General features: G+C 46.6%; 1 protein-coding gene across 8 annotated transcripts in view; it reads right to left on the bottom strand.

Moving 5' to 3' along the window:
• The window catches only part of WDR37 (WD repeat domain 37), a 2,160,746-nt gene that overhangs the window by 2,020,367 nt on the left and 114,043 nt on the right, over window positions 1-26,336 (bottom strand). Inside the window, exon 2 of one of the 8 annotated variants that reach the window (XM_069648009.1) lies at window positions 8,671-8,728. The exons of the other annotated variants lie outside the window; for them this stretch is intronic. The gene's annotated coding sequence lies outside the window, so the exon portion shown is untranslated. The remainder of the gene's footprint in view (window positions 1-8,670; window positions 8,729-26,336) is intronic. 8 annotated transcript variants of the gene reach the window in all.

Here is a 26,336-nt window from a genome sequence, read left to right as displayed (position 1 = left end):
TCCGCGGTATTCTACTGTGCTGGCTTCGCCCTTATGCACCTACGCACGCACAATGGCTCCGGGCAGTTACCTGGGCACACAACACTGAGGAGGCATGGGGGACTACACAACACCCCCACTCAAGGCTAAGGGATATCTGGTGCAGATTCCGTGACTACCTGTCCGCCCGTCCCTCACACTCTGAGGCTTCATCTCCGACCCACTCCCCTCATTGAACCTGTGTGGAATGTATTTTCTCTTCCACTCGAATTGTAATGCTATCTTTATTATAAGCCTGTTAAGTTCTGTGTTATTAATACTGCATTGTACAGTGAAACCTCTGTATCTGTGATTCGCAAATTAATGTCACGATGTGCATTTGCTGACCTGTGCGTCTTTGTGTGTTGTCAAGTCGAATAAACAAAGTTTTAAAAAAAAAAATTCAAAAAAGAAAAAGGTACATGTTCCTAAGACCTTTTAGAGACACGTGAGGATGGTGAAGAAGCTGGAGATTCAGGAGAAGCGGGAGGAAGCTGACGACCATGGAATCTCCAAGGGCCAAAGAGGCGTAAGGTCAAGGGATCGAGAAAATTCTGAAGAGGCAACACCTCACCTGATGGGGACTAATGAATCCGGCAGGCACTTTGAACGATCTTGTAAAGTTTACCGCCGCTCACACCAGAAGTGTGCCCCGAGCCCTTACTGAGAAGTGAACTGGTTTGAGTGTTTAGTTTTCAAATATTCTTCTAAGAGTTAATGTTTTGTATTGTGAATGGGGGCGGGGGGAAACGTGATGTGGGGCTCAAACGTTATTCTAGATGATCCATGAGATGGGATCGTGAGGCGACGGTCTACACTGGTGGTCCGATACCGGTTCAGTGTCCTAAACTGATTTCGATCAGACGCCATCAACTGGACATGGTATATGGGAATGGGAGGAGGGGGAGGGTCAGGAACAGTATCTTCATTAGGAAATGGTTTGGTTCACAAACGGTTTGTCAACAACTCGCAGTGTCCCCAATCTCCGTGGAGAGGTCATTTGACACAGACGATCACAAATGGCGGTTAAAGACCCATAGGCAAAGGGCCTCCTCAGGGTGGGAACGGTAAACGTCAAAGGTCTCAACTCTCCAACCAAAAGATCACTAGTATGTCGGGAACTCCGCAGGGCAAAACTCGACGTTCTCCTCCTACAAGAAATGAAATACATCAAAGGTGAGGAACGAAGACGCCTTGGGAAACGAATGGGTTTAGAGTACTGGGGTTCGGGACCTCTGAGAAGGGGAGGAGTGGGCATACTCATTAGAAAAGGGCTGGGCTTCACGGCCACCAAGATATGGGCCGATATAGAGGGGCGCATTTTGCTAGTAGCAGGTTCTATAGGTAAAACAAATGTTACATTTACCACAGTGTACTCCCCCAACACAGGACAATCACAATTTTTGGCTAAACCGGTCCCCAAAATCACGCTCAAGGCCGTAGGTCATGTCCTCCTTGGGGGCGACCTTAAGATCTGAGCTAATCTCAGGCTAGATAGAAAAGCAGGCAATCCCAACACGAAAGAACCCATGGAGGGAGGGCGCACAGAGGTCACGAACATGTTCAATATATACAAATTATGAGACACATGGAGGGAGCTTCATCCCAATCAACAGGGCTACACCTTCTACTCTGCCCTCCATAACACGCTAACCCGGATTGATTATATATACCTATCGGAAGAACTGTATAACACTGCGGCAGGATCAGAGATTTATCCGATCACCTGGTCGGACCACGAGATGGTTACGGTCGATGTGAAATGGGATGATTTACCTACTGGGAGGGGGGGGGGGGGGGTCAATGGAGATGCAATGAAACTCTGGAAATATTCTGTCTTTAAAGTGGAGATGGAAAATGAAATTAGTGAATATTTCAAGATAACCACCACCAGGGAGGTTTCCAAACCAACAGTGTGGGAAGCAGCGAAGGCGACCTGGCGTGGAGTCCTAAACAGAGAGGGCCCAAGCAAAAAGAGGGAAAGGATCCTAATTGAAAATAAACTTAGGAACGAGATAGGTCTATTAGATGAAGCTGTAAGGAGGCATGAGAGTGGGAGAACAGACAGGGTCCTAGAAGCGAAAAGGAAGAGGGAAGAACTTCTGTCTTCTGGAACATGGACTGATAGTCTGTAAGCTACAGCTCCTAAAACAAAAGTTCTATGATAAGGGAAATGAGGCGGATGCCCTGTTAGCAGCCAGGTTGCGTGACCAACGTGCTGAGCGGAATGTTTTAGAAATAGAGGACCGTGAGAATTCCTGGATCGTGTTAAATGCGGAATCCCTGAGGCCTTCGCATCATTCTATGAGACCCCAATATAGATCGGGAATGCAACCTGGGCTGGGGGGGGGACTGCCAAATATTTGTTGTCTGTACAAATGCCGAAACTCACAAGTGATGAGTCACTAGCCCTGGAGGACACGATAACTGAGGAAGAGGTAAAAAAATGCAGTTAAGAGGCTATCATTGGGCAAATCTACAGGAGAGGATGGCTCCACCGCTGGATTCTATAAATCCTTTCTCACCTCTCTCCTCCCCTTTATGGTGGAACTCTTCAACCAGATCCACAATACTGGGAAAGCTCCGGACTCTTTCGTCCGGGCCCTGGTTTCGGTTATTGCCAAAGAGGGAAGGGACCCCAAATCATGTAGGTCATGCCTTCCCATATCCTTGTTAAATGTGGATGCCAAGATATACACTAGAATCCTCGTGGCGCGAATTGAAACATTCATGCCACACCTGATAATTGCAGATCAAGTAGATTTTATATTGTGTAGGCAGAGAGCTGATACCATGAGGAAGACATTACATCTGATCAACGCTTCCCGAAATATGGCCAACGATCCAGCTCTCTTGTCGGTCGATGCCGAGAAGGCCTTCGACAGAGTCGAATGGAATTTCCTGATGGCAGTCCTCCGCAAAGTAGAAATAGGCCCAAAATTCAGAAGAGGCATTCAGGCAGTGAAAACGTCCCCCAGAGCATCTGTCTTTGTAAACGGAGAATACTCCTGATGGTTTGAATTAGGTATGCTGTGATGCCCCCTCTCCGCCATACTTTTCGCACTCTCATTGGAACCCCAAGCACAGAAGTTGAGACACGACCGCCAGGTGAACGGGCTTCAGCTAGGTGGGTCCGAGTACAAGGTGGCCCTGTATGCTGATTTACTTCTCCACATCTCGAACCCCACATCATTCATACCCAGGGCAATCCAATTAAATCAAGGAATATGGGGAACTTTCGGGTTTCAAAATTAACAAGGGCAAATCGATCCTATTTCCCTTACACGACACCACACAGGAAGATCTAGAGAGATTCTCACCACTAGGACTCACAGTGGAAACTCTCAAGTTAAAATATCTGGGCAAACAGGTCACGAGGGACAAACTCAATGAAGCCAATTTTCCCTCCCTACTTCCAAAGTTTCATGCTGATCTTGCCAAAACTGACAATATCCTGGTTAGGTAGCTAAAATGCGATCAAAATGGTATGTCTCCCCCGCTTTCTCTACCCTCTTCAGATGCTCCCCAACAAAATGCCAAAGGTTTTCTTTGAAGAAGTTAAAAGAGCTATTGTAAGGTTTCTATGGCAAGGAAAAAGATTGAGGGTCGCTTATGACACCTTGGCACTACAAGGGTGGGATGGGATTACCGGACCTGAAGAAATACTACCATCAGGCTACCCAACTGCGAATCCTGATTCCACACTTACGGAACCATAAAGAACCCCAATGGGTTGCAATGGACAATCACTACCTAGCCCCAGCAACCGTCTCTGAATGGTTGGGGTGCCAAGGAACAAATGATTGCGGAGACTGAGAGACCACCCAATCCTGGGGACCGTCTGGGAAATATGGAGGAAAATTTTGGACATGTGTAAAGTTACCTCATGGCAATCTCCCCTGAGCCATCTATGGTCCCCTGGCATCAGAGAGGGCATTCTCAATGTGGAGAGATTCCAGCCCTGGTTTGAAGCAGGACTAGAGAGGGTAGGTCAGCTATGGAGGAATGGCTCCTTCATCACAATTTCAGAATTGGGAGAGGCCTTAGGCTTAGGTCCCCCATCTGTCTTTCAGTTCTTGCAGATCAAAGGCATTTTAACAAAGGGTGAATGGAAGGATAAGGTGAGCAGAGAACTTGCTCCTTTCGAGAAGCTGTTGAACTCTAGGACAGAGATGAAGGGTTTGATATCTGCAATGTACAGAGAACTGATTGAGGCCGAAAGGGCCTCCACATTACCATTGCGGAATAGATGGGAGAGTGAAGAGGTTGATTCAGACATGTGGGGAAGGATATGTAGGGCCGCCCCCCAGGTTTCTATATCCAGCCAATATAAGCTTCACGCGATCAAACACACAGATGGCAGTATGACCCCCCTTAAACTCTCCAGAATGTTTCAGTTACTGTCCCCGGGGTGCTGGCGAAAATGGTGAGATTGCCAACTACTGGCACATGTGGTGGGGCTGCACCCGGGTCAGAGTCTACTGGGATGAGGTCCTAGGGTGGACCAGGGATCTAGACGGAATTCAGAGAACTGCAGACCCCTTTCTTATTCTCTTTGGGTTCATAGAATCAAGGGCCTGGCAGCTCACCTTTTACTGGCAGCCAGCGCAGCCCTAACGATAAAGTGGAAATCTGAAAATGTGCCAAGCAAGGAAGAATGGGTTAATGTTGCATTGAATATTTGTATTATGGAAAAAATAACTTCAACCCTACATACAAAATCCGTGCAATGTGACATACTGTGGGGAGACTTTGTAAGTAAATATATGCCTGAAACTAATAGCTAGAATGCAAAGGGGAACCAATGAGGGCTACTCTCCAGATAACAGTACATCGACCATATGGATTGAAGGAGACCTACACGATGACCCTGAGGAAACCATACAGAGGTAACCGCACCTAAAAACCACAACCAGTGAACTCACAAAGGGCACCAATCAAGTCGTCCTCAAAATGTGCACCAATGGATAACCAAGGAAATAATGTTCCGTGGAGGGTTGGGTAGGGTAGGGTAGGGAGGGGAGAAAATGTTTTGAATAGTTCGTTCAGATATTGTTGTTAGGCAGAATGCTTTTATACCTGTATATTATTGTTTCCTTTTTTTTGTATTCCTTAACACAATTCTGTAATGTCTTTGTCATACCTATGAAAAATCCTAATAAATTCAAATTATAAACAAAAAAAAAACAAAAAAAAAAAGCTCCTTGGCGAGTTTCTCCTGTTCCGATTTGTTGCTGGTAAATTTTTTGTCTTCTTCAGTTGTTTGTCCTTGTGCCACTTCTTTCTCCCTCTGTAAATCTCCCACTGTTTTTCGGGACTAGTAGTTTCCTCAATCTCTATGGTGTCATGACTCGTCATTGTCTCCATCACCTGGTCTGCCGATGATTCCTCACGTTGGACTTCAAGCGATTCAGAGCAGACTTGGGAAGTATGTGTAATTGGTCGAGCCTTGTGACCCTTCTTTTTTCACCCCCACAGGAGCTTCTCGTGTTGGTTAAGGTTCACAGTGAAAGTTGGTTGGTAGACCAATCTAGTTCCCCTGAAGGTGGATTGCTCTCCAACTGAATTTCGTTGATGTGAGTGAGAATAATGGAGGCATTCATAGCCAACTGACATTCCAGCAAGGTGGAGAGTGTCTGGTGAATGCGTAACTAATGAGGCAACCACAAGGTTCACCAAGTAATTGTTTAAGCCTGGGTCCACACTATGAACTTTGCTGGCTAGATTTCTGCTTCTTGTCAAGATTAACAACGTTGGCCATCAAGGCATTCACGTTTCCTCCTATCTTCGAGTTATCTTGCACGCTGTCTTTAATGTTATCATACAGTCATAAGATTAATTGAAGGCCCAAATGCAAAGCAAAAATGGAAGTAGGGCCCAGAGAGTCAATATTGGGTAGAGTATTTGAATCACTCCAAGCCAGAGTATTTTTTGGGTGCAATAGCCCCGCCCCAAGGGAGCTATCAAGTTTGATTTAGCCGGAGCATCCCGTTGCAGGTCGTGTCTCAAAGAGTGGTCCGATAAGCTCAGATTTCCCCACTGCAAGGCTTTATTAATGGAGGCCCGCCTTTCATAACCCTTGCATGAGGTCTCCAATATTCCTACAGAGGCAAAGGAAAGATTCATCTAACATCGTAAAATCTTCAATGGGCTCATTTAACACATCGTTTTTGCTAGGTGCCAGACAAGTACCCTCATAACCCTGACCAGGGATCAAGCCTCTGGACTAATTTTGTAGTTCTGCGTCAAACAAAAGTGGACTAGTTCGAATCCTAGTTGATGCTGCATTAAGCTGCATTTATCCTCCGTCTGCCTTTTGAGAAGACGTAGCAGACCCATTTGCTGAGAGGCCAGCTCCCTCGCCCATCCCCCGCACAAATTCAGATGTCACCTCATGACTGGGTCTGTGCGAGGGAAGAGCTGAGCTGGTGACAGTATTGCCCCCTACATTTGGTGATGTGTCAGCTTTCCCTAAATTGTAAATAGTAGGAGCACTCATCTTCTCAATTACTGCAGGCTCAACAGAAACAATGGGGACCGTAGTGGACGGTGGGCCGGTGTCCAATGTTTGTCCGATTCTCAACTTCGTCCTACCTACCTCAGTAGGAGAGAGGGTGGACATTCTACTCTGGCAGTCACACCACAAGTGGTAGGACTAGAAATCAAGAAAGCACAGCTCAGCTTAGTTCCATTCAATTTCAAATTTGTCACAGTTTGAGGCGGCATACATACACCACGACACATGCAATAGTACGACAAGGAAGAATGGATGACAGTTTATCCACAAGTGAAACTCGCTCACGTCGTAGCTGTGTAAACCCACACAGAGCCGGTTAATTTTCAGTCGATGTTAAGTACAAGCCTGTGGAATTACCAGTTCGAACCACAGCGGCGTGGGTACTTCGGACAGCGACCAGCAGTGAATAACAGGCCTGCAGGAGAGTGTCTTTAGCACTGGCGCTTCGCCCTCTCAGAATCCTCAGAGTTAAAAGGCCAGTAGCAGTACAGCGCAAGTCCAAAAACACATCTGCTTTCCCAGAAATTCAACAAACACACCGCAGGAGACTGTCTTTAGGCTGTCCTTTGCCCTTTTTCTCAAAAAGATTCTCGCCAAGCATCTGTGTCCATAAATACAAGCCTTTAAACCATACGCTCATCTCAAAAAGGTGATACCCAGGACCCAACAAAGAATAACACAGTGCATGTTCCAGTACAGTCTGAGAATGGACCACTTGTGAATGGCGCCTCCATCTTGAAAAGTTAAAAACAGGCACTGACGCACATAATGTTCATGAACATTATGGAAATGGAGCAGACAGTCTTTCATTGAAATAATGATCAGCTATGTTTTGGAAATATTCCAGGGAGAATAACGGTTTATGCACTGCTAAAAGCTGCATGATAAAACAAATATTCAATTAACATACTAGTAAGAGGATCAAACATATGGGAACAGTAGAAAGACTTGTTAGTTTACTGCTCGGAATCATACAGCATTAGAGAAACGGCAAAAGGACACCACTCAAATGTAAGATTATATGCCTTTAAAACAATGTCGTCATCCGGTTCATCAAAAGAATCAGTGAGGTTAATTAACTGAGGCAGGGAGAGAGAGCGAGTAGAGGCGTAGCCAACAGACTCTGATCATGGGAACAACATGAACTTCCCTAGAGGCAGAAATTCCGTAAATAGATGGAAACTACTGATTTGTATATGCCATTAAAAGAGAACACAGCAATGTACAGAGATTAAAATGAATGCAGCAGAGCTAATTATGCCTGAATTTCAGGGCCATGAAATTATGAACAGGAAACAATCAATAGCAGTACAGCTTTTTAAACATGGGTGTCTAAAAAAGAAGCAACCAAAACAGTCCTGGTTTTACCAAAGAGAAATACTTCAAGGGTAACAAGCTCTAATAGTACCATTTATTTTCTCTTCGATGTGGGCTTCGATATTCAAGTTTTCCATAGTCTAGCAATTTCTATAACAAAACTCAGGTTTGATAATGAGAGAGAGCGTTCCAATCTATGGATGCAGAGAGCAAAAGAAAGATACGTTCAGTTAGGAAAAGAAAAACGCCACGCTAACTGATCACAAACACATACAAAGAAAGAAACAGTGTGAACCCGTTTTAGTTGTGTACAAAATGAAGACCATAACTGCACAATAGCTTGTACTGAACTTCTGAACAGGACAGAACTAGTCTGAGCTAAGTTGGACAATAAAAACAAACAAAAAATGGAAAAACAAACATGCAACGTTTTAATTACTGAAACGTTCGGATCTCAGTTCATCAGTACGTCTGAATTAATCTCCCCAATTGGACAAATGGTCGAGGAGAGATTTTTTTAAAAGCAACTGCATAAGACCAAACTTGGTTATATTATACCTTATTGGAGAACTCGGCTCTTGGAAATTAAGAGCCAGCATATCTAGTAAAGGAAACAAAAAAGGAGTTAAGGCAAGGGCTATTTTGGAGGAGTTTCCTATGTCACACACAAGTCTACATACCATATTTAGAAATAGGTAGTTGGGCAGACAAATCACACTAGCTAGGTTTAAAGCAGAGGGTGGAAAAGGAGGTGGGGCCTTGGAGCTACTGCGTGTGGTGTATTCTAATTACTAATAAAACTAAGTCTAGTGTCATACCTGATGTATGTTTTCCTCGTTTCTCCAAGGATTCCATTTTGAGTAAATCTTATTTGTGCTGAAGGAGGAAAGAAAAGCCAATTTTGATGCAAATATCAAAGAAAAGAAAAACGGGTTCTCCCATTGCGTTAGTTTTTTTTAAAAAAGGTACATTTCTAAACATAAGTGGTTCCTACCTCTAATTCGAAAATCAACTGCCCAACTTCTCCCCGAACACACACACACACACACACACACACACACACACACACACACACACAGACACACACAGACACACACACAGCACCCCCTACCCCCAAATAACAAAATCCTGCTGATTCGTATTGCTTTAAAGTATCTGATAGCAAACATCAATTAGAACACTTGGCGGGGGTGCCAGCCAATCAGGAGGCTGGAAACGCAGGCTGAATCTGCCAATCTAGCCCGCATTGCAAGATGTCTAATGACCGCTTCCCCCGCCTGACATCAGCCCCACTCTCCCACCGCCAGACCCTTTTTTCCCCATCCCCACTTACCTCATTGCATCTGCCGCAGCTTCCTCTCCGTTTGACTTTTCGGCCGCCATGGAAATGGTAGAGGGGTTCCATATGGAGCCCCGCCTTCCCATTTCATGGCAGCCATCTTGGTAAAGGATATTCTTTCTGTTAACAGGATGCCGTGAGGCAACCAGTTTACTGAAAAAAATGTTTTTTTAAATAGGCCCCGTCCCAGCCCCCTTTGCTCAGACCTTTAAATAGGGCCGCCAGGTCATTACCAACCGGTATAGCCCATGGAACGGGTGCTTAACGGCATAATATTTACAACGGACAGATTTAAAAATGATTGAACCACGCCGACAGAATATTCAGAAATGCCATACAGCGGCGTACTTGCACTACTTAGAACACAAACATGTATTTATTTATTTTACATGCTAGATACGTTTAGTTTGGTAATTTCGCCATGTGAAACATCAAGAAAGGCTCTCTACACTATTTTTAGCCTGGCTACTTCTATGACATGCATTACTCACCGTAATAGCATTTCTGATGATTGTATCTGCTTAGATTCACATGCTGTACATATGGTCCGACATCCAGTGGTAACTGCGGAGTATTGCATATTGTCTTTTGGGGACCGAAAGGGGACGTCGGCATAGGTGTGTCCGTAACACTATCCCTATCGTGACGTGTAGTGTACCCAAAATCCCTCACGCGCCGAGGTCCCTCCGATAGTATTTTTTCTGCCATGAGGGAGCCCCAGGCTATAGTGAGCGAGTACATAAAGAGAGAAAGTAGTAAGACGTCTATGTTCCTTCCACCCCGAGCGGGGAGGTAGGGAGGGCGCATGTGAATCTAAGCAGATACAATCATCAGAAATGCTATTACGGTGAGTAATGCATATCTTCTGATGCTTGTTAATCTGCTTAGAATCACATGCTGTGCATAGACTAACGAGCAGTACCCAGAGTTGGAGGTGGATTGTGGGAAGGAACAGTAGAGAAAAGATGTCTTCGTACTGCTTGTCCCACCTGAGAATCAGACCTAGAATGAGTGTCTAGGCAATAGTGTTTTGTAAAGGTGTGTACAGAACACCAGGTTGCCGCTTTGCAAATGGCCTCGAGAGGAACATTTGCAATGAATGCTATGGATGCCTCGTTGCCTCGAGTAGAATGTGCTCTATGCTTGAAGGGTAGTTCTCTCTTGGCAAGGGTGTAACAGTGTGATGCATTTGACAATCCATCTTGAGATAGCCGATTTAGAGACAGGATCCCCTTCTCTACCAGCTGCCACTGAAACGAAAACTGTTTAGTCTTCCTCAGTGGTTTAGTTCTTTCCAGGTAAAACATGACTGCCCTGCGCACGTCTGGTGTGTGAAGGCTTCTTTCGGCCATGTTAGTAGGGTTCTGGAAGAAAGTGGGAAGTTTGATTGATTGGTTCACATGGAACTTTGAGATGAATTTAGGTGCAAATCTGGGATGTGTACGCAGAAATACCTTATCTTTGTGGACTGTAACAAAGGGGTCTAGAACAGAAAGAGCCTGTAGTTCGCTAACCCTTCTGACAGAAGTGATAGCCACTAGGAAGGCTGTTTTATAAGTCAGGTCTTTCAGACTTGCTTTATGCATAGGCTCAAAGGGAGCTCCCATGAGCCTAGTCAAAACGACATTCAGATCCCATCCAGGGGCTGGGTGAGAAATGGGAGGATAAATCCTCTTAAGCTCTTCCATAAAGGCTTAATCACCGGTATTTTCCACCATGACACCTTTTGTTGTGAAGTGGTGTAGGCTGACAGAGCAGCCAGATGAACCTTTAGGGAATTGAAGACTAACCCAGTGTCCAACAGGTGGGTTAGATACAGCACAATGTGTGTGCGTGAGGAATCTATGGGATTGACGCCCTTGGAATTGCACCAGATGACAAAACATTTCCATTTGCTGGCATAGCAATAATGTGTATTCGGTTTTCTCGCTTCCCCGAGTATGTCCATGCACCTCTGAGGGAGTTGCAGGTGTCCAAACTCTATGATCTCAGGAGCCAAGCTGCTAAGCTCAGGGTTTGTGGGCATGGGAGTAGGGTCTCCCCCCTGTCCTGAGACAACATGTTGTAGGGGCAGGGTAGTTTTACTGGTGGGGAGAGGGACATTTCCATCAGGTGAGCGAACCAGGGTTGGCGGGCCCACAAGGGGGCCACCAGTATCATGGTAACTGGTTCCTGGTGCATCTTGTGCACTATCTTGTTGAGAAGGGGAGTGGAGTGTAGACAAATTTCCATGTCCATATTATCCAGAGACCGTTCCCCTTGGATCGGTTCTGGGGGTACCTGGAGACGTAGTCTGGGCATTGGGCGTTCTCCTGAGTAGCGAACAAGTCAATCTCTGGGGAGCCCCATTCTGCGAAGACGTTGGATACAATGTCTTCGTGTAGCCACCATTCGTATTCTTCTGGCAGAGGAAAATCTCTGCCGAGTACGTCTGCCAGAAGATTGAGTTCCCCTGGAACATGTTGGGACAACAAAAACATCTTGTGTTTGAGATCCCATATCCAAATGTTTTGGGACAGCTTGGATAGCCCTGTAGAGTGAGTGCCCCCCTGTTTGTTCAGGTAATACATTGCTGTAGTGCTGTTCGTTAGGATCAGCACTGTCTTCCCTTGCAGTCGCATCTGAAAGGCCTTCAGTGCTTTGAACACCGCTAATAGCTCCAGTAAGTTTATATGGTTGGACGCTACTTGAGGGGAGCACACTCTGTGCTCTGTCTGCTGAAGCAGGTGAGGCCCCCCACCATCCCGTGAGAGATGCGTCTGTCGTGAGTGGCTTCCACTGCAGGGGTGGTGAAGGTCTTCCCCTTCAAGAGGTTTTTTCTTGACCACCACTGCAGAGAGAGAACGAGGGCTGGCGAGACAACTACCAGATCTTCCCATTGTCCGCTGGCCTGACACCACTGGCTGTTGAGCCACTCTTGCATGGGACGCATGCGCAGCTGCGCATGGGGAAGTAAATGCATGACGCCATCATTCCTAGCAAGCGCATGACTTTGCGCACCGTCACCTCCTGACTGGCTACATATTGATGGATCTGAAAAAGCATGTTCTGAACCCTCTCGTTGGAGGGAAAGACGAGACCTTCCTTCGTCCGAATTAGAGCTCCCAGAAATTGTTTCATTTCACTGGGGACCAAACTGGATTTCTTTTCGTTGATTGAGAAACCCAGACTGAACAGGAGATCTACTGTTTTTTGGGTGTTTGAAAAACAAACGTCGAACTAGTCCCCCGTAATGAGCCAGTCGTCGAGGTAAGGGTAAACTGGGACTGATAGTCTGCGCAGGTGTGCTGCTGCCACTGCCAGGACTTTGGTAAACCCCCCCTCGGCACTGAGGCGATGCCGAAGGGGAGTACCTTGAACTGGTAATGCCTGTCCTGGATCATGAACCTCAGGTATTTTCTGTGCGCCGGCAACATTGAAATATGAAAGTATGCATCTTTCATGTCCAATGTTGCCATGTAATCCCCTTGTTTCAGCAATGGAATCACCTCCTGCAGTGTTACTATGCAAAAAACTTCTGGGGTTTTATAAACTTGTTCGCTAGTCGCAGATCTAGAACAGGGCGCATGGTGAGATCCTTTTTGGGTACAAGGAAGTACACTGAATAAATACCCTTGTTTACCTGAAGAATAGGGACAGCTTCTATGGCGTCCTTTCCCAGCAGCGCTTCCACCTCTTGGTTCAGGCTCTCCAGATGGTCCGGTGAAAAGGCGCTGTGAGAGCGGTGGTCTGAATTGTGGAGGTCGGGCGAATTCCACTCAGTAACCGTGGGGGACCGTCTTCATGACCCACTGGTCTGAAGTTATTCCCTCCCATTCCATGAGGAAAGATGTTAATCGCCCCCCGACCGAGGTGACATGGGAGGAGACCTGGATTTGGTGGTCATTTCTGACCAGAGGCTGTGGCTCCTCTGGGATTGGGGTCTATGCCTCTGCCTTTGCCGCGTTTCTGACCCCTTGCTGAGTAGTATGCAGTGTTTCCAGAAGTCTGTTCTAAGTTGAAGTTTCCCGTGCCGTAGTGGTTTTGACCAGCACGGGCTTGCCTTCGAAAGGACCGCTAAGAGTCATTACCCCTTTGGGTGGAAGGCTTCTGTGTGATCTGTTGCAGAGACTTCAGAGTCTCATGCTCCTTCTTGGTTGTTTCCAAAGCCTCATCCACCGCCTTCCCGAAGAGGTTTGAGTCCTCAATGGGCTTGTTTATGAGGGAGGCTTGAGTTTCCGGTTTAAAACCAGACGTACGCAGACAAGCGTGTCTTTTCAGCAGGGTCCCTTGGGCCAGAGACCTGCCTATAGTTTCCGCAGTCTTAAGAGTGTTCTTGATCATATGCTGGTTAACTTCTTCCCTCCATTACAATGGAGAGAAGCTTCGATTTTGCAAGTTCAGGAACCTCCTGGAGTCCTTCCTGGAGCATGTTCCATTGGGCGTCAGCATAGCTTGCCAATAGTGTAGTATTATTAGCAATCTGCGTAGTGTATACGGCTGCTGACGTGACACGATTGCCAAGGCCATACAGTCGCTTAGATTCCTTGTCCGGCAGTGACTCCCCCGTGGCAAGGGGTACCCCTGCCCTTTTCCGAGTGGTAGTCACTACCAATGAATCTGGGATGGCATGCCCTCTGATGTATAGAGGGTTGGAAGGGGAGGGCCGAAATAGTTTTACAACTCTTGGGTTCACTGCCCGGGTTTGAGCTGGTGATACCAATGAGGGAGCCACCCTTCTCTTCACAGAGAAGAGGAGGGGTATGGCCTGGCTAGATGGAGGTTTCTCCTTCAGGATATCTTCCACAAAATCCTGCTCAGGCACCGCCTCCTGAGTGGAAATTTTGAAGTATTCAGCTGCTTTTTTCAACATGGAGTTGAATGCCATTTGGTCATCCACAGGAGAGGCCTGGCGAGCCGGGGTGGACGGAGGAGAATCCAGGCACGAAACATCAGAGTCCTGATCTTGCTGTGTCCATGGGTCTAGACCTTCCTGCTGGGTTTCCTCCCAGTTATCTGGAGATTAGGGTCCATTCGAGCCCTTTTCGGTGGAGGATGGTCAGGAAACCCGATAATCCTCCCCAGCCGATCCATACACCCTTCAAACTTCTCTGTAGTCCATTTGGAGGACCCAAACAGGCCTGCAGGTGGAGAAACTACGGTTTCCGCCCAACTGACTCGAAGAGTCATTTAGGGTGTCTGAGAGAGGCTCCTGGCTATGTTCGTAAGTGTCGTAAGAATCGGGATCCCAATCCGCATCTGAAACTTTTTCTGCAGCTTGTCCCATAACTTTGGACGGAACCGGGGTAAGACCCACCACTGCTGTAATTCTTCCGATGCCGTCTTCGATAGTCGCCGAATCGGCGTGAGACAAAGGCTCCGATGGTTTACTGGCAAGAAAACTACCTTCCGTGGCGCTAGAGGGCTTAGCGGTCAGTTTTTCAGGTAGAGGCCTAGCCGTAGTTTTCGGGCCTACTGCAGCCTTTAAGACCATCAAAGCGCCGGACATCCGCGCTTCAACGTTTGCAGTTTTTGGAGTAGCGCCCTTGTTTGATTTGGATTGTCCAGTCGCAAGACGCTGCTGCGGATGCAGGGAAGGCTTTGGATCGGAACGATCCAAGGAAACCGGCGAAGTTTTCGCCGGCCCTGTTGGCGCTTTCACCTTTTTCGACGAAGATGTTAAAATCGGTATAGGGGTTGTGTGCTTAGTGCGATGCGCTAGTACGCCCCTGTCGCTGGGTGTTGTCCCTGTAGCGAGACCAGAGTCAGGCCTTAAAGGGTCGGGGACGGGCATAGCGGACCTAGAAGCGTCCGCCTCAAGCTATATATTTTTTTTTTTTTTAGATATTTATTTATAATATATACAACATATACAACATATACAACATATCAGCCACAACAATATTACAGAAACCAAGTTATAAACAAGAGGAAAAACAAAGAACCAACTTAAAAGAAGTCAATAAACACGTTCCAAATCTTCTCATATGTCGACATTTTACATTTCAATCTGTAAATAAATTTCTCCGTCTGTGACGGGCATTGCATTTCCTGGATCCACTCCTCATAGGAAGGAGATTCCCGCCCTTTCCACCCGCGGAGAATCAACCTCTTGGCCACAATAAATGCACGAAAAATCCACTTCTTGTGGGCTGAGCTGACATCACCCAACCCGGAATCATCACCCAGGATTACCGTCCTAAAATCTAGGACCGGCCCACCTCCTGCAATCCTGTCACACACATTACAAACTTCACGCCTCAAGCTATATAACATCCGCAACAGATGTTTGGTCATCCGAAGTACCCCCGTCACTCTCAGCGGGTGTGGCGGTGGGGGAAGAGGGTTCCACCCGCGACATACCGTACGTGGCCCACTGCTTTACACGGTACTAAAGGATTTTGTTCCGAAGGAGTTTGCAGGCCGCACACTGCTTTTTGTCATGCTCTAGGGTGAGACAGGCGTTACACGTCTTTTGTTCGTCCTTCCATGGATATCTAACCCTACACTTAGGGCAGAATCTAAAAGGAGTCCTTTCCATAGCTAAAGGGAAGGATGACCAGACCAAAAGGGAAAAAAGGGGAAAGGAGGAAAGACATACCGACAATATGGCCACTCCGACCCCACTCTCCCTACTGTATAGGTCGGCCGTAAGGCCCGACCACGTGGAAAATCCAGCCGCCGTATTTTAGGCGCCGAAATCCACAGCCGTAGACGAATCCCATGTAGACTTAAGTGACTTAACGGGGAATAACCGACAATTTGGTGAGATAAACAATGTCTCTAGTAAGAGCTCCGCTATAGGGCGACCATTTATCTGGGTGGAAAAAAACGATCTGAGGGACCTCGGCGCGTGAGGGATTTTGGGTACACTACACGTCACGATAGGGATAGTGTTATGGACATGCCTATGCCGACGTCCCCTTTCGGTCCCCGAAAGACAAGATGCAATACTCCGCGGTTACCACTGGATGTCGGACCATATGCACAGCATGTGATTCGAAGATGATTAACAAGCATCAGAAATAAGTTATACCTAAAAAAGTTTACAATCAGAAAATCATTTAACAAAAACTAAAAATGTACCCCATTGTATTAACTTCCATATAATGTGGCATTTCATTAAAAATACTTTACATATTGAGATGGTACCTGCCCTTATGGTTATGTCCTTTTCATAACGATGTCAATAACTCAAAGCAATTGGTTAAAGACAGCCGTATCGGACTGCAGACTGTGCATGTGCATATTCCATGGTGTATAAAATTGCCATCAGACCAACGCTTTTTAATATAACATGGCACACGATTTAATGTACATATCCCATAATCACAATGTTCAGCTCCACGCGGATTTGCTGGAGAGTGAAAATGCCAACTTCTTCACTGCTACATGAACAGAGTTCAAAACCTTAATGCAGGAGTTTCCAATCATAACAATTTAAGGTTCACCTGTTAAGAAAAACAGGGGTGAACATATAAACAGCTTCCTGAACAGAACAGAATACTGCAAGAGGTTGTTTGGTGCTTTATGGACCTTTTTCAGACATTGATTTTCGACAAAATGAGTTACAATAGTTCCGTTCCAGGGGTGAAGTTACAGAAATGGAATCTACAGGAAATCTCCTTAAAGGAAGACCTGAATTTCTAAACTTCCTTGTGTAACAGGCCATCCCAGGCAGCATAAAGTAAAACTTCTGCATTCAAAGTTACAAAGATCTTAAATCTGATACAGAGGGGAACATGTGACCTAATGACTTCTAAGAACCGACATTTAGATGTTCCAACTTACTGGCTGCCATTTTTGTTAGCAACTTAAATATATATGGGTCAGGCGCCAAAAAAAGAAAAAAAAGAAAATAAAAAAAGCAGTCCTGTTCAGCCGGCACAAGCGGTATTTGAGTCGGGAGTGCTTGAAGGAGAGGGAAACAGATGACTGCAGCTCATAGCAGAGGAGGTCATTTAGCTTGACACAGTTTTTCGTTCCATCATGATTACAATGGTTTTTCGCTTTGTCTAGACTAGGCGTGGAGTACAGGAGAAATTCTTTCCATGCATTTAAACTAAAATTACTCATGGTTTCTTACTCAAGATGTTCATTGCTTATGTGAGAGTTTTATTGTTAGGAGTGATGGCCTGTTATGTTGTTTTAGGTTATATTTGCCTTTATCGCCGCTTGTCTAATAATCGCACCTGCTTTTGGGAAATAATGGTTAACATTCAGTGCTCGAGATACGTTTTTGAGGTGGCAGTATTTTAATCCCCATTTTTAAACGTTGAGTGTAAATGCTAGTTCAAGGGAGTAAATTGAACTTTTCTCCTTTGCAATAGAGTAAAAAGTATGTGACATCCAGGTGATGCAGGAAAAAAAGTTAAAACTGCATTTTAAGTCATTAGCCTGCAGCAGTCGTCATCTTTGTAATCGAAAACAACAAGTTACTTTCTTACCTGGTAACGTTCTTTCGATGGGATGTTCCGACGACGTATTCCATATCTATGGCAGGTAATCACCACAGATGTGCTGCTTTGGAAAAAAGTTCGGCGTCTGCGTCCTGCGTCGATACGCTGTCCTTGAGGGCGTCGTCGAGCCGACGTCACCGGATGTTATAAGTAGGATGCACGTAGCCTCAGTTGTTTTTTTTCCAGAACGTGTGGCACCAATCTTCTGCCAGTAGGACTACAGAAAGCCATCGAAAGAACGTTACCAGGTAAGAAAGTAACTTGTTCTTCGAAGGGATTGGTTCCTCCGACGTCTTCCACATCTATGACAGACGCCCAAAGCAGTACCAACGTAAGGAGGTAGGAAAAGAATTTAGAATGCCCAATTAAATTGCAGAATAGAGGACCGCCTTGCCAAATGCCAAATCTTGCCCATGGATAGATTGCAAGGAGTATTGTTTGACAAAAGTATGGACAGAGGCCCATAAGTGTGGCTGCTTCACAAATGTTACGAATGGGAACACCCCTTTGCAAGGCAGTAGAGGCAGCCACACCGGAGGGTCCTTACCCACCAAGCGGTAGCATTCAGAAATTGTCCAGATAATCCATCTAGACAGTCTGTTTAGTAACAGCTTGTCCCAAACGCCTTCCAGCGTATCCTACAAAGAGCTGATCATCCACTCTGACCCGGGGCATGTGTGAGATGTAGAAATTTAAAGCTCTCCTAGGATCCAACCTATGGAGCCTCTCCTCTTCCTTACCAGGATGCGGAGGAGGATAGTACGCTGGAAGAACAACCTTCTGGCTTAAATGAAATTCCGAGACAACCTTCGGAAGAAAAGACGGACGAACCCTAAGGACAACCCTGTCCTTACGAAACACTGAAGGGTGGCTTAACGGAAAGTGCCTGCAACTCACTGACTCTGCGAACGGAAGTGACTGCAACTAAAAATACAGTTTTCAAGGCCAACAGTCTCAAAAGACAAGAATGTAAAGGCTCAAACGGAGCTCCCATTAGGAATTTTAGAACCAGGTTTAAATCTCAACAGGGCACCTGGAAAGGTGACACTGGGAATACATTAGTGAGCCCTTTCAGAAACTGAGAAATCAAAAAGGAATTTTAAAATAAGAACACTCCTCAGACGAGCACTTAAATATGGACAGTGCAGCCAGGTAACCTTCAATGGTACCCACTTGCAGGCCCTTGTGGGCTAACAAAAGCAAAAAAGACCACAGGAATGGCACATGAAAAAGGATCCACATTGTTAACCCTGCACCATTCGCAGAACTTTCTCCAACGGCAATGGAACAGGGACTTTGTTGCAGGCCTTGTGGAGTCCCCCAAAGGGCAAAGATCTCCAGGAGAATCTCCTGAGCCAGCTCCTACTCGTGAGAGAGCATGCTCTGCCTGCTCAGAGCGTCCGCCGCTGCGTTTTCGTCTCCAGCCAGATGAACTGCTGAGATAGATCGAAATTTCCTGCTGGATGACCCAGAACCAGAGCTGCATCGCCTCTCTGCACAGAGGGAGAGACCCTGCCCCCCCCGCCCTTTTTGTTGAGGTAGTGCATGGCCACTGTATTGTGCGTCAGAATCAGGACATTCTTCCCCCCAAAGACGGCAGAAAAGCCTTCAGGGCTAGCCTGACGGCCTTCAGCTCCAACAGATTGATATGGAGTCTGGACTCCGACGGAGACCAACGACTGTTGACTGTCAACTGGTTGGCATGAGCTCCCCATCCCATGAGGCAAGCATCCGTCAGGATTGTCACCTCCGGCCAGGGTAGCCAAATGGAGCCTCCCTTCATCAGATTGCATTCGACAGTCCACCAGAGAAGATCCTGGCCGACCGAGGGAGGCACCTGAACGGGATCCGACATCCTGCCGGAGGACTGTGACCACGGTATCTCGAGAGCCCACTGCAGAGATCTGATCCGCAGCCTGGTCTCTGGCACCAGTAGAATGCAGGATGCCATGAGGCCGAGGAACCTCAAGAACTCGAACGCTGGGAGACTCTGGGCATGTGGAAACTTGTTCACCATCTGCAGAATATGATGAGCCCTCACCTGGGGAGGAAAACAGCCCCAGGGATGTGTCGAGCACTGCTCCGATGTACTGGAGCCGCTGGGTAGGTGTCAAGTGGGACTTCAAGTTGAGGGAGAAGCCCAGCTTCTGAAGGGAGTGGCAGGTGACTGACAGATGATCCAGGACTTGCTCGGGAGAGCGCGCCCTCATCAACCAATCGGGGTACACGTGAATCCCCCTTTCCTGAGATACGCTGCCACCACCACCATGAGCTTGGTGAAGACCCTAGGGGCGGAGGTCAATCCGAACGGCAGGACCCGAAACTGAAAGTGCAATTCGCCAACCGGGAAGCTCAGGTACTTCTTGTGCTCGGGATGAATCAGGACATGAAAGTAAGCATCCTTGAGGTCGAGAGGCACCAACCAGTCCTGAAGTTGAAGGGCCTGGAGGACTTGAGAAAGAGTTACCATCTTGAACTTGTCCTTCCTGAGGAGCTTGTTCAAACCACGCAAGTCCATGATGGGTCGCAATCCCCGGTCTTTTTTTGGAATCAAGAAATATGGGGAATACCATCCCTTGTTCCTCTCCGCTACAGGCACCAGTTCTATGGCGCCTTTCTCCAGCAGAGATTTAATTTCCTGCGCAAGGAGCGGATGCAGACTCTTCAAAGAGAGATTCCCTGGTGGATTGTCGTGAGGCATCTGCCGGAAAGGAAGACAGTAGCCGTGGGCTATGATCTCCAGAACCCACACATCTGAAGTAATGGCACACCATTCTACAAGATGCTGTGCCAGCCTTCCCAACTGGCGAACCATGGGACATGGCCTCATGACTGAGCTGAAGCGGCTGCGGCAGTGCCTGAGGTCAAAGAGGCAACTGCTGAGCGGCCTTGGCACCTCGAGTACCCTGTTTTCCACCGCTGGTACTCCTACGTTGGCCCCTTTGACTGGCTGCTCCCCTCGATCTACTAAAAGACGTAGTATCGAAAGGAATCTCCACTCCATTGCTGTGCCCCAGGACGAAAAAGGCAGAGGTTGGAGGACTGCAGCGTTCAATTACTTCGCTGCAGCCTTTGAGGTCTGCAATCTCACGAGGCTCTCGTCGGCCTTGCTGCCAAAAAGATGTACACCATCAAAGGGCATGTTGAGAAGCCGGGCTTGTACGTCAGGAGCAAACCCCGACTTCTGCAACCACGCAAATCTGCGTATCACGGTGCTCGCAGCCATGGACCGGCTGACACAGTCTGCCATGTCCAGACCCGACTGAACGGATTCACACATGGCATCCTTGCCATCCTGAACAAGGGCAAGAAAACCATCCCGTTCCTACCCTTCGGGATTATGTTCAGCCGCCAAAGACACACAATTCCACAGAGTGCGAGTGAAACGTGCTAAGGCACACACAGAGTTGGCTGCCTGTAAAGCCATACCCCCTGAAGAAAACACTTTCTTCGCCCAGCCATCAAAACGTTTGTCGTCCCTATCAGGAGGGATGGTAGGGTACAACGCCTGCTTTGCCTGGGCTGTAGCCGCCTGCACCACCAAACTCTCTGGAGTGGGGTGCGTCGTCAAGTAGCAGGGGTCGCTACTGGCTGGATGGTATTTTTTCAGCAACGACTTGCTCACTGCCGGGAGACTCTCCGGAGCAGTCCAAGTCGCCGCCAACCTTCTCTGTAAAGCGATATGAAATGGCAGCACCGGGTGGACCTTGGTCAAGGATATCTGTCAGTTCATCCTGCAGAAAATCCACTGGTGGCGCAGACCACCCCAAGTACTCCGTCACCCTCGACATGAGACGCCGGTATGAAGACTCGGCGTGCGTGCCAGGCTCAGGCCTACCGAACTCAACCTCCGGAGAGGTGGTCAGACGACTGGTGTCGTGCAAAGACTGATGCAGGTCTTCCAACTGGCTATGACCAGACAAGAGTTCGTCAGGAACCAAACCTTCATCAGACCCTTCATCCACCTCAGAGATGTAATCCAGAGGCTGGAATAAATCCATGGATGAAGGCACAGAAAAAGGTTCAAATACAGGCCTCACTGACTTCCTCGAAGTTTCCACCGATGCACGGGGCACCTCCGGTAAAGCCTCCACAAAAAGGCGTCGAGGGCTTCGACGGAATCTGCGTCGAGCGTGGCACCGATGGCTTCGACACAGTCCTCGAGGGCGGTGCTCCGAGCGTGTCCTTCCACGGACATGGTGCCGATGGCGTCGATGTCTTCTTAGAAGATCTCACAGGTTCCGCGGTCTCAAGGGCGTGGAGGACCGGGACCTGGAGCGGGCATGGCTAGAGCAATCCACCTTGTCCGATTGGGAACTCAAAAGGCTCCCGATGATCGCGCTGACCGGCCAAGCCCAAAAGTGTGCGAATGCATGTTCCCTACCGGCTTCTTTCAAAGGCGCGGACGGAACGGAGCCCTCCTACTGGAAAATCGCCATCATCTCCGTACTAAATGCATCCCATTCCGCATGGAAAGGAATGCTTGTTGGGACAAGCAACCCGTCATCTGGCGGAGTCCTCGGACGAGGAAGGCGACCGGTGACGGCGCTTCCGCGAGTGCCTCGAAGAGGCAGAGGAATGGCGGGACCCACTCCGGGACCAAGACCCCCTGGACTTACGCCGACGTCTCGGAGAGTCGCCCCTCAAATCATCGGTCGAAAGCCCAGCGGATTTCGACTTTCAGGGTTTGGAAACCCTACCTACAGTCAGCTTCTTCCACTCCCGCAAGGCCTTCGACGTTAACGACTGGCAATCGGCACGGTCATCGGTGGCGTGGTCCTCGCCGAGGCACCAGAGGCAGACGTGGTGTGGGTCCGTAAGTGACATCTTGGAACCGCAGTCCCGACACTTCTTGAATCCTGACCGCGGGGTAGAAGAAGACGAAGCCATGATATTTTTTTCACAAAACACCAAGTTCAAAGAACCGATAGAAGTAACAGAAGAACCGAGGCACGCCGAGATCTCCGAAGCGAACACGTTCGCGGACAAAACAGAACTGAGCCTACGGGCGTTGTGCGTCCTACTTATAACATCCAGTGATGTCGGCTCGACGGAGGCCCTAGAGGACAGCATATCGAGGTCATCGACGCAGGACGCTGAACATTTTTCCGTAGCAGCACAGCTGTGGTGATTACCTGTCATAGATGTGGAATACATCGGAGGAACCAATCCCTTCGAAGTAGGTTTGTCACAAATAACAGATAAAGCAGTGTGCAGTAGAACAAGCACCCTCCTGCAGATGGAAACAATACATCCTAACACTGTGCTTCCCTTGCATGCAAAAAGTAGGCATAAAATCAGCATAAACAAGTCAACCTGAGTATGAGCTATGCAGCCTTCCCTCACACAAACTGAAAAGGCGAATCAGGACAACAGCAATGCAAGCTTTCATCATGTGGAACATGTGAAGTGTGTGAATGCCAGGAAAAGCGAGTAGAATATTTCCACAAGTAGAACACAGACGGAATGTGTCTCCGCAGTAGAAGCTCCCTCACATAGAGCAAGTGTAATGTAGGGTTCAGGAGTGCAAACTCCCCTCCTAATATGGCAAAGGTATGCCATGACACTCAGTACACCATGCTTTCTTCACATAGAACAGGTACGTCTTGAGTCTCAACAGTGCAAGATTTCCACATATAGAACAGATAAGTCGTGGGTCACAACAGTAGAAGTGCACACCCCACACTGAACAGGTAAATGAAGGGTATCAGCAGTCCAATTTCTCATCACAGAGAACACGCAGAGCATGGGCCTCAGCTATTCAAGCTCCCCTCAAATATAATGGGTACAGCATAACCACAGCAGTCGGAGCGCCACCTACATAGAACAGGAACAGTTAACTGCATTTGCAGTGCAGACTCCTCACAAATAGAACTAATAAAGCATTGATAGAGACTAGCCCAAATATATAGGCTAACTCTGCTTCTGGAAACAGAAAATAGCCACATATTAGGAATTTAGTAAACTGTAATAAGAAGGAATTCAGCATTCGACCAAGAAATGATTTGGGTACCAATGCATAGCCACTATACTATTCTTTTACAAAGATTTGCACCTTTGATTCCTTCTGTATATATTTATATTTTTAAGAGCCAAACAAATCTTGTCACTTTCATGGAAAAGCAAAACAGGGCTTGTATTATGCATTTTAAGGTCTGCCATTTTAAGGTCTTGCTACTTCACGATATGCACTTGTGATGCAGAGGTCAGTGTGCAATGCAAACATCTATATCTAATGTCATGAAACGTTGGCTGGACTGCTTAAATCTTGCATCCATCAGGAGGTTGGTAAATGGACTAGTCATTAAAGCGAATAATGAATACAGTGCTTAGAAGTTGGAAAAACTCAACAAGCAAACAGGTGTCCACAAACGTGGAGCATTCCTGTCCCCTGCACACCAAATTATACTGTAACCCAGACAATATTTAAGAATATATCAATAATAAATGTAAGTTATACGTTCACTATGCTTTGTTCAATTATATCAACAAAATCATCAATATTGATATGAATAATTCTTTAACAGTATTTTTGTGCAACATTGTATTTTTCAATTATATTTTCAACATGAAATTCATGAATCCACAATTCATAGATCATATACTTCACACATTTCGGGATATTCCATCGGTTCCTCAGGAGCTATTATTTACAATTTTATTGTGCCGATTTTCACATTGCTTCCCAGTACTTCAAAACCAAATAGAGAATACACTTATTTAGTAAGATAATCCTTGAAAAAAAACTTTCTTCAACATTAACATGAACAGATCAATGTCTGTCATCGATTCTTTCCCTTAATATTCACCTGGTGTCACTCCGGAGAACACAGTCTAAGCCGTGGGGACTGTGTTTAAAAAATGCTCAGGCTTTCAGAGGTGTCCGGAAAGTCCAGCTATCCCTAGTGATTAAAGGCACAATATATCAAGAAATGTTTTAACTCATGCTGCCTAGTGTCCTGAATAAAATCTGAATTTTCTATAAACCTCACCTCAAACGGAGGAAGTCGGACTTAAATCCTTCTTCCTTGTCACAATTTCTCCCTTGTGGGTGGCTGATTCTATTTGGGGGAACAGAACAAACCACTGCCATGAGAAAATCAGGTCACCCCTAGGCAGTATTAAAAAAAAAAAAAACGGAATTGTGAAGATTTGTATAGTAATATGTAGTTATTACCTTACCCCGATCACCTCCCATAAAATGGAGAAAGTGTTGGTTCCCACGAAAGAAAGTTAATTCTATGTCAGGTTGTTCTTGCATACCTGATGGTTTAAAAGATTACACTCCATAAATCTCTGGTACATCCTCCCCTCCTTTCTGGCCTTCTATCAGATCTGATGATATGACGTGCTTATGTGGAATTCATGTGCCAATTAAAATTGTGAATTTCAAAATATTGTTGCGAATATGGTGTAACATGGATTGTCAAATTCCATGGAAACTTGGTTCTCATATTGGAATTTGAATCGGGTACTATTGATTGTTTTAATATTTTGCTTTGTGCACATTCAGACAATGAATCACAATTGTCTGACCTGGCAATGGAAGGATTTAACAGGCCCTGATGAAGGACAACAATGTCCGAAATGCATTGCACTTTTATACTTATGAATAGAATTGGTGAATAAATTATAAATGGTGTGAAGAAACACAGAATTGTTCAACTTGTCAAGAAACTTTCAAGCCACATAGTGGATATTGGGAGTGCAGCCCACACTGATCAGAGCCAAGGTCCTTTTCTTAATATTCCGGTGTGCTTTTCACAGAGGTACCTTTCTTACTGGGTTTGCACCCCGCACACAGACAAATTATTCTTGCTTTACTGAATTATAAATTGAAGCACGAGCTGTGCACACTCACCACTCCTCGGACTTGGTGATGATCAATTGCCTTACTTTGGCTGACCCTTGTATTGGGACATGTCAGGTAAACGCCTCTGGTGTTAGTCCGTTCTCTAGTGTGTCGTGCGAAAGTGTTCATGTCGGAAAAAGGGGTGGGGTAGTGGTTTTGAATAGCCTATGTGGTACGAAGGGGAAAAGGTGTTGAAAGAAGGGGGATACTGTGTCTCTCCAGTCGGTGTCCCATTCCCAGAGGACCCCCCTGACCCCCCACCCCCCCATCCAGGTGATCCTCCTTCACTGGTCCACCCCCAGGACCCAGGAACTGGATCCAATAGGGATTGCTGTGTCCTGGCCACCTGGATGACAGATCCCCTTCAGGTTTCTCACATCCGAGAAGTGCTTAGTATGTCTTTGAAGCAAAAATGCATAGGGAAGAACTGCAACCTTTCAGAAGTTGGTGCTCTAATAGTGTAGTGAAAAGCATGGACTTTTTTGGCCCATTCCTCACGACCAATTCCCTCCTCCAGAGCCAGGTTCCATTTATTCTTGATTTGCCCATTACTCAACAAAGAAAAGTGCTATCTACTAGTGAATTACCAGTGTAGATAATAACGATTTGATGGTGTTCTCCTTATTTGAGGCCAGACAACACTTCAGAAATATAACCTAATTGTGCATTATCTAGCAGTCCTTCAAGCAATTATTTGATGACATTGAGAACTTAAATCAAATTGCTCATTAAAAATACATGCTACTAAAAACACTGCAGCTTGGGCAGAGGCGTGGAGATGGGTACACAAAAGAGGACAAGGTAGGAGGAAAGGCATTGAGACCATGGACGGGTATATGGCTAACTGGTGCATAA

This window comes from Ambystoma mexicanum, chromosome 2q (assembly GCF_040938575.1).
Source record: "Ambystoma mexicanum isolate Mex_15411 chromosome 2q, UKY_AmexF1_1, whole genome shotgun sequence".
In the NCBI taxonomy this organism is placed as follows: Eukaryota; Metazoa; Chordata; class Amphibia; order Caudata; family Ambystomatidae; genus Ambystoma; species Ambystoma mexicanum.
The sequence above is the reverse complement of the archived record's forward strand: the minus strand, read 5'-3'. Positions and strand labels throughout refer to the sequence as shown.